This window comes from Sinocyclocheilus grahami, unplaced genomic scaffold, assembly GCF_001515645.1.
Source record: "Sinocyclocheilus grahami isolate Dianchi unplaced genomic scaffold, SAMN03320097.WGS_v1.1 scaffold1716.1, whole genome shotgun sequence".
Classification (NCBI taxonomy): Eukaryota; Metazoa; Chordata; class Actinopteri; order Cypriniformes; family Cyprinidae; genus Sinocyclocheilus; species Sinocyclocheilus grahami.
Genome location: NW_015506895.1, coordinates 44,275 through 54,073, shown reverse-complemented (window position 1 = coordinate 54,073; position 9,799 = coordinate 44,275).

The window sequence follows — 9,799 nt, the reverse complement described above, 5'->3', positions numbered from 1 at the left end:
CGTCATCCCCTCCTCCTGTGTGTATAAATAGGGTTCCCTGTGTGTGCTCCAGCGTCCGGTATTGTTCATGTCATTATGTATAGCGTGAGTGTTCCATGTTCCGTTGTGTCAATTAAACCCAGTTGGATTGATGTACTCCTCGTCTCTCTCCGTTCCTTGCTCCTCAGTCCGCTCAGCAGTGCACCCGTGACAAAATACTGGACCTAAACCGAAAGTGAGCGGCGACTTTTTCCTCGCGTTTGTTTTTCCCCGCCTTTTTGACAGTTTTTGTTTCCTGGTTTTCCCCCACCCCGCGGCGATGGAAATTGCCGCTCGCGTCGCCACCCTAGCTCGCCGCGATCTCCCCTTCTATGAGTACGCCCGGGAGTTCTGCAAGCTCGCTGAGGTGACAGCGTTAGGGGACGCCATCCTCAATCAGCTGTTCTGGATCGGGGCCAACTACCATTGCTCCGTGGACCTCCCAGACACCACTGGACTAACTTGGAGGGAAGGTGTCTTCCGGTGTCTGGGGAGTGTCCAGTCCCAAGCCAGAACCAGTACGCCGCCGTCCGCGGCTTCCCCAAGTCAGCCGACAGTTAATGTGGCAAGCCGAGAGGACGTTAGTGTGGCAAGCCCCACGAACAATAATGTGCCAGCCCCAGAGCTCGCTCCAGTGTCAGCTCCTACCCCAGAGCTCGCTCCAGTGTCGGCTCCAGTCCCAGAGCTCGCTCCAGTGTCGGCTCCAGTCCCAGAGCTCGCTACAGTGTCGGCTCCAGTCCCAAACATCACTCCAGTCCCAGCTCCTCGAATGCGCTTTGCTGTGCCTGCTCCTCCAGAGCGCCCTCCAGTGCCAGCACCATGTAAGCGCTACCCTGTTCCCCAGTTAAGCCCAGGAAGGGCTCCTGATCCCGAGTATAGTCCACGAAGGGCTCCTGATTCCCAGTTCAACCCAGGAAGGGCTTCTGTTCCCGAGTATAGCCCAGGAAGGGCTCCTGATCCCCAGGTCAGCCCAGGAAGGGCTCCTGATCCCGAGTGTAGCCCGGGAAGGGCTCCTGATTCCCAGTTCAGCCCAGGGAGGGCTGCAGATTCCCCATTAAGCCCAGGGAGGGCTCCAGGCCCCAAGTACAGCCCCGTAAATTTCCCAAAGTATTTTTTTGGGGGGGGTAGTAAGGCTCCAGCCGTAGAGGCCGAGGCAGGGGTTGGGGCCGCGGCCTCGGAGATTGCTTCACCGTGGCCTCCTAAACTACCTGCTCCGCCATGGCCTCCCGAGTCCCCTGCTCTGCCTTGGCCTCCCGAGTCCCCGGATCCGCCATGGCCTCCCGAGTCCCCTGCTCCACCATGGCACCCAGAACGGGTACCAGAGTGCCCATCCCCCCTCCCCATTGGATGTTATATGGCGTGAGGACACGCCTTCCGGAGGGGGGCGCATCGTTCTGAGGAAGCGAGGTGTGCTCTGATTGGCCAGCTATCCAGTGCGTTGTGATTGGCTGAATGCCTCAAGCATGTGATGGAAATGTTACGCCCCTTACCATACATGCCGTGTCCCGGAGCGACGAGACAAAACATTAAAACCCATTACAAACGAGGCATTTGTTGCATCCAGTGGGGACATAATTACTGATTATAATCAGGGGTGCACATAAGTTTTTCAGCCTGGTTCTCATATGAGAACCTGGAGATTTGGTTTGGTCCTCACACGGCATATAACTATAAAAAATAAATTAATAATAGTGATAATATTATTGCACTTTATTTAGTTTTGTTTTTTTCAATAAAATAATAAACTAAATAATAAAGTGTGATAATACTATTTTATTTTAAAATAAAAAGGGAGTATTAAATACAAATACAATTATTTTATAGTAAACTTAAAAATAAAATGCTTATATCTTTATTATTTTAATTTGAACCTTTAATTTGAATTATTTTCATTTTTCATTTTCAAACTTAAAATCAGCAAGCTTTTATTTTGGTGGGTTGCCGGCAAGTAAGTATATGCGCTTCCGGGTTTAGCACTGCCGATTGTAGAGCGTCAGTGAATGAAATGTCACAGTTTTGCTTTGTGCTTTGAAAACGTTAGCCTAGATTTATGCTTTCAGTTTGAATAAAAATCGTATACAGTACAGTTTGTCGATCTAAAATGGTAATTGTGCATTAACAGCTGTCAACCATGGCTGCGTTTCCAAAAAGCATTGTAAGCCTAAATTGATCGTAGCTCCATAGGTGGCAATGGGTCTCCGATGTACTTAGGCTTACGATGACTTTGGGAAACACAGCCCATATCGGTACGCAAACGTGTGCTCTGAACTCATTTACACAGCGCATTTCTTATTTTGGTTGCGCATGCGGACCACTTATGTGCACCCCTCATTATAAAGACTTATACTGTCTTATTACGCATTGCGTTGCATATCACGCCGCGTAAAGATAAAATCATGTCTGCATTTGTGATCTGAGAAAGGACAAACAACAAGCACTGCTCAAAATTCGTGTTTGAATCATCAGTGGCAAATTCTTTAAATATGAAAACATACTTACAGGCTGTAAGTCAGAAGTGCCAGACTGTCCTTGCAAAGTTGGAATTGCCCCACTTTATAGAAACAGCCTTTGTGCACAGGCGCATTGTAGGCTACTCTCCCAGGAAACAGTCCTCCATTAAATGCGCTGCACACACTCGAATATTTGGGTTGAACTGTTCTGGAACAGTGTTGTAAATACAACTTAACTACTGAGTTCTAGTTGTGTCCTCATTTGGAAGGCCAAACAAAGTAGTTTCGCTTTCACAACGAAACACACAGCGTCTCCACGACATGGCGGCAGCAACAATACTACAGCGAGAATAAAAGTTACGCTTTCTTTCTTTGCGTGAACATTTGGGCGGCGTTATGCAAATCTTCCCACACAGTGACGTAGACATGTGGGGGCGTGTTAGAATGAGCCGTTTTAGGAGGGCGTGGACAACTCTTAACTTTTTAAAAGAATATCTCTTTGGGTTTGAGACTTTAGTCTTTGTAACTTTAGGGATCTTATCTATGCACAAACAGCTTGTAACACTCCAAAGAGAAACGAAAACTTGAAATCGCATCATATGACCCCTTTAAAATAATAATTTTTCTTAGTGTGAAGGACATATTAATAACCTGAAGAACCCTTTTACACTATAAAACACTTTTTGTGCAAAGTTTTTTGTAAAGTTTCCATGGATGTTAAATGTTCTTCATGAAAGAATTGGTGCCAAATGCTGCCAATAAAAAATCTTTGTTTTTAATACTGTACACATGCCTCCACTAAATTCATACTTGTAATTAAAAAAAGTAACATCTCTAAGCTTGGGTTTTAGCATTTACGGTGTTTAAATTGGTATTCTGCTGACAATTTGTGTCTTTCTATTATTAAGGCATTCTCACCAGAACACTATCATTGGTAGAGATTTGACTCTTCTCAGTAGAGAATGTGTTGGAGAGGCCTATAGACATAGAAGATGTGGCTGTTCTGCTGCAAGCAGTGGTCTCTGCTTGTGTTTCCTCTTCTAACTGACCAATGTCACACATATTTGCTGTCCTCTGCCTGGGTTTGGGTTTGGGTGACATGTCTTGAGCAAGACAACCTGTTTACATTCAAGAAAGTGTATTTTAGTTTCTGACACTGATTTTATAGAAAAATCTAATCAAAATAAAACACACTGAAAAGATTAGAGAACCATGAACATGCAAATGTGATACTTAATTATTAAAATATTTATTTAAAAAATTTCAGGGGAACTTCAAATAAAAATATATTAGGTGAAAGAGGATCAGATGAAAAAAAAAAGTTGGTGTATTTGTATTTGTTTGTGTGCATTTTAATGTGTTTGAAAGAGAAATGCCTTCCAAAGTAATACATGGTAAAATAACCTACTGAGTGATAATTCAAAGTTAATGTGCTCATCAGTAGCGGATTATTGAAAAATTATTGCTATTGTGTAAAAAATAATAATATGGAATCATGTAATCCTATTATCATGTAAACCCCTATTATGTAAAATAGCTTAGGGCAGGGCACATTTTGCAGATTCTGAAAGCTGATTTTATCTGTTGCACAATTTTCTGGTTTGTGCTTGTGTCTGGCTGGGTGTCTCCTTGTCATGTCTGGACCAATTGCTGAATGATACATGACACCATCCTATAGCAGGTCTATACAGGTGGAGCTGGGGAAGGTGGAGGGTTTCTGAATTGCGACGCAACTGCTACAGCAAACATTAGCCAGATATTTGAATGTTGAGCAGCAAGCTCATTGGCTGCTGATACCAAAAGAAACCAGTCAGTTGTGCCATGTGTCATTATGTCAGACTGAGTTAGAACCTATTAGCCTGCGCCATCTAGAGATTCATGACAGAACTTTGAATGCAATGGTATTACTTCATAATGACTTCCATTAATACATCATTAACATTATTACTTTGTCTCATTAGAACACTTCATATGGCCAAGACAACTATAGAGTAGAATCATATATAAATATTAATTTGGAATTTATAGTCAAATTTATCAAAGGGCCAATTAAAATAATACTAGTCAAATCACTTAGCAATGTCACAGTTTTGGAAAAATAGTCTTATATCCCAGGTTTAATACAAGTTAAGCTTAAATCGACAACAATTATGACATGTTGTTTATTATCTCAAAAATGTATTTCAATCAGTCCCTAAAGAATAGAAATACGGGTTACAGTGAGATGCTTAATGGAAGTGAATCGGGCCAATGCTTAAATGTCAATATTTATTTATTTATTTATTGTTTGTTTCTATATAGTATGTGTGTGTCTGCTATTGGACCTTAGGTTTAACAATAAAGTTGAACTGAACTGGACTGAAACAATATGCTAAATAAAATGATTTATGTTTGAATAAAATGCTTATTAACATTTTTGTATGAAGATATAGTATTTTACAACTTTGTTGCTATGATAATGTCTCGTATGCCATAAACTAAACATAAAATAATATAATCAGCTACACCTTTTTAAAAACAGAATAATGAATATACTGTAAGTGCTTTTTTTAAATTCTAAACTGCACATTTATGCTCTTAAATAAGGTACATATGAGATGTTGTGGTACGCAATATGCTACAAAATCTGCTGATTGAACTAAACTTTTATATTGAACCTGGAATATTCCTTCAGTCATTCCTCTTATTTGCACTAAAGTGCATAGAGAATGACTGTGTATTGCCGTTCTGTAATCATTTTTATATGGAGGGTAAAGTGCATATACAGAGGAGCATCGGTGGCCTAAGGCACCGTAGAGGAAACCCACTTACGCCATCTACTTACTCTGGCAGCTGTGCCCATCAGCTGTTACACAAAGATTTAAAAAATCACTGTGGTTATGCAATATCTGAATCTTACACCAGCCTCAAACCAGTACTCCAATAATTCCTTTATACTGTAGAAGAATATTAGACTATTCCATTTTTCAGTATCCTTTGCAAGCATAATAGCCTTTTGCGTGTTCTGATTAAACTAGTAAAATGACTTAAAAGAGTAATGTGTACAAAATAACCTGCTCCAAAAGTTCTGTTAACCTTAGGTCTGAAGAACAACCAGCCTTGTTCTTTCAGGGAAACTTTTGAAAAATAATCAAGCAATAGCAGTGCGAAAGAGAACCAGCCAAATACCAGCCATGCATTTTTACAATTCAGCAATAGATTTATGTCTGAAGGTTTAATAAAAGGTTTAATAAAAACTGCTTATGTCAATGTAACCAGTAGGTTTTATGAAGTTACTTTTACAGTTAAAACTTAGAAGTTTTAAATGCACCAGCTGCTATACAACAAATGTAGAGGTTCCTTATTAAGAGGAAGCAACTTTTTAAATGTCTGTGTGGTTTGTTTGAGTTGTGAGTTGTAAGCTGCTTGCTGGTTTGTGTCAAACAGAAAAAGGGGGATGATGGGGAAAGATCAGGTTGCTGGAAGATGCCTTGGAGCACCAACAAAGCCTGAATGGTTTTTGTCAATGAAATATAAAGCTATAAATAATACTGGTCCAGGAGATGGAGAGAGAAGGAAATAGGATGCAATAAAATGGAATTCAGTATGTCAACGATAAACGAACTGTTAAAACCATTTGGATTTCCGGTGTTCTATTTGTAGTCTGCTTTAACATAGGGATGCACATTTTGAATGTGTGCTTATCTCATTTCCTAAATGTTGTAAGAGAAAGAAAACATGCTTTCCATAAATAATAAAAGGTAATTTGTTGACAATATGATAAATTTGTGATTTATCATATTGTTGGTCATATATGTTTGCTTGGTCAGTGTCAAAGTTTTTGATTTCTTTTTTTCTCTTTTTTCTTCTTTTTTACAGCCTTTTTTTGTTGTAGGCTGTAAGTTTTCTCTTTCTGCTGGACGTTCATTCCATGTAATACAAAATATATTTTTTCTAACTTCTTTAAATTCTAATTTGTGTAATATAAATACGTCTAATAAAATGGCCCAGTGGAACCTGAACGTCAGTGTGAGCAAAGATAGAAGAAGATTAGAAGGAGATATAAAATAGCTAATTACATTTTAAAGTTTGTATATTCATGTGTTCGCAAGGGAGTAGGTCTGAAAGTATTAAAGAAATCATTAAAATAAACATTATAGCAGATTATTAGCAATTAGCTTGTCAGGACACACATTTTTCAACTCCAGGCTCCATAAAAGGAATTGCCACTTTAGTAAACTCTGTCTCAAAATATTTGAAATGATTTGCAATTAAATTTTGCTACTATGGTGATATTCCAGCCACTTTACCTGACTTCACCTGCTCCCTACTACACAACATGCACCCCATCCCTTCTCCTGCTTTGAAATTTACTGAATTCATCAGTGGAGACATGCTCCCAGCGGTCTTGCCATTTATAAATGGTAATTCCTAAAGAGATAAAGAGAATCCAGCCTGGGCAGATTGAGGATTCATCGAATGACACTGACTAGAATGTCAATGTTCTTACTACATGCAGAGTAGATATCAGTACCAATTTGTCCACAGCTTTTAGAGCAGAGGTTCTTAACTCCAGTCACACTTTTGTATGTCTCATTTTATATGCCTTATTTAACACACTTGATTCAGTCATCACCTCGTTAGAAGAGAGCTCCGTGAACTCAAATGAGTGTGTCAGATAAGAGAGACATACAAAATGTGCAGAGTACATATACAGTAGGTTCCCAGGACCAGAGTTGAGAAGAACCGTTCTGCATGCCTCTCGATTGCTTTGCCATTGGTTGAACCCTATTTTAGACCAGTGGTTTTCAACCATGTTCCTGGAGCACCCAGCAATGAACATGTTGCATGTCACCTTAATCAAACACACACGATTCAAGTTATCATTATTAGAACCTCTAAAGACCTGAAATGTGAAAGAAGGAAGACATTCAAAATAGGCACTTTTTGGGCTCCAGGAAGATGACTGAACTTAGGCCTTTTGAACTACTCACAACTTACTCTCTAGAACTTGACTAAGTTAAAGGGATAGTTCAGCCATAAGTGAAAATTCAACATTTACTCACCCTCATGTCGTTCCAAACCCACAAAACTTTGGTTAATCTTCGAAACATAAACTAAGGTATTTTTAATGAAATATTTTAATGAAATGACAGGTTTAATTGAGTGATTTAAACCAAGTATTATGAGGAGATATGATCACTTTACATAATGAACAAATTTTAGGTTGGCTTTTATTCACATATTAACACACATACTTATGGAGTGTATCACATATGGTAACACATGTGCTCTGTATGTATCAGTCATTGTTTAGAAGTAAATAAATGCCTAAACTGAATCTTATACTCAGAATGAAAATAAATTTATAGTGATTGGTGTGAACAGCCATAAAGTTTTGATAGTCATTAGATAGCGATAGCACGCAAATAGCAAATGAACCACCACATTTATAACAATATTGATGAAGAAGAACAATATCGTTGGAATCACTTTTTTTTAAAGAATTTTTCCCAGTTGATTATCATTAAAAGTGACAGCCAATCAAAATCAACCTGACTTGGCCTTTTTAAAGGGGTCATATGATGCGATTAAAATTTTTCCTTTCTCTATGAAGTGTTACAAGCTCTTGGTGCATAAAGAAGATCTGTAAAGTTGCAAAGACTAAAGTCTCAAATCCAAAGAGATATTCTTTATAAAAGTTAAGAGTCAACCACGCCTACCTAAAATGGCTTGTTCTAACACGCCCCCACATGTCTACATCACGATGTGGGAAGATTTGCATAACACCGCCTAAATGTTCACGCAAAGAAAGAAGGCGTAACTTTTATTCTCGCTGTAGTATTGTTGCTGCCGCCATGTCGTGAAGGCGCTGTGTGCTTCATTGTGAAAGTGAAACTACTTTGTTTGGCCTTCCAAAAGAGGACGATACCCGCTTCGTCATGCCTAGAGCTGATCCGTGCTGGTCACCGAGGGAATACATAAACTTCGCGCTGTGGATCGCCAGATCGGCTTTCACCGTGGACAAAGCGGAGTCCAGCCCGGGGTCGTTACTTGTGGTTGCCGCAAGCCCGCCGGCCGTTCCTCACTCAAGCCTGCCGGCCGCCGCTCACTCTAGCCCGCCGTGTGTGATGCCATGTGTTTCGTTGTGAAAGCGAAACTACTTTGTTTGGCCTTCCAAAAGAGGACACGACTAGAAATCAGTGGTTAAGTTGTATTTACAACACTGTTCCAGAACAATTCAACCCAAATATTCAGATGTATGCAGCGCATTTTATGGAGGACTGTTTCCTGATCCTGGTAGAGTAGACTACAATGCCGGCTGTTCTGACTCACAGACTGTAAGTACGTTTTCATTTAAAGGATTTACCACTGACGACCACAAAATAATATTCTTTTTAGCAGCATCATATGACCCCTTTAATATTGGCAGATGGCAAAACTTTGGTGCGTGCTTATAAACAATCTTATCATTCATCGGTGTGGATGCTATATAGCCTAATTATCTTTATAGTCATTGTTTTAGTTATTGTACTTGGTGTGAATGGGTCTTACAGTATAGACGCAGATATTCTAACACTTCCTGTAATTTCCAATGAATGTTATTTATAAGGCACCCAATGACACATCAAGCCTTTTTCAGATGATTGGCTTGCTGTGAAAAGAGACAGAGTATTATATCTCTGTGTCTGTCAGTCTTTCACTCAACATGTAATTTTTGTTTTGATGTGTGTCTGTGTTAAGGAATAGAGATAATTATTGCAATTTTAAAATCGGTTTGTAATAGTCTGTCAGCTCTAAATTTTTTTAATGACATGAACATTTACAAGAAATATTCTGTTCTCTGGTGCCTCATGTAGCTATTAAAAGTTTTTGCTCCTAAAGTGCATTCAACTGACAAATGCAATTTCCTCTCTAAAAAGACAAAACTGATAAACCTAAATATTTTTCTGCTCTGTGGTTCTCCTTACGACCATATGGCACCTCACAGTTTGCTGGACAAACACTTGTCGTATTTGTGCTTCTAGAGACAGCTGTGTCCACACATAGACTCAGACCATCATGTTTTTTTCTCTCCTGATGTGCAGCCTTGGATCTCAGGTTGCTATTTGGATGTGTAGTTGTCACTCTCCATGTGGTTCCCTTTGCCCTTCTCCTCCAAGTAAACACAGCATCAGTGCTCCAGTCTTAAAAGGTCTGGTCATGGGCTGAACGCTGTGGGAAACCTAAGATTGTTTATCATGGCTACCTTTTAAGAGCAGAGACTGACAGCCGTGGGCCTTTTTTTTTTTTTTTTTTTAAAAAATTGCGTGGGGGTGTAAAATGGGGAAAAGAAAATTAAAAAAAACCCT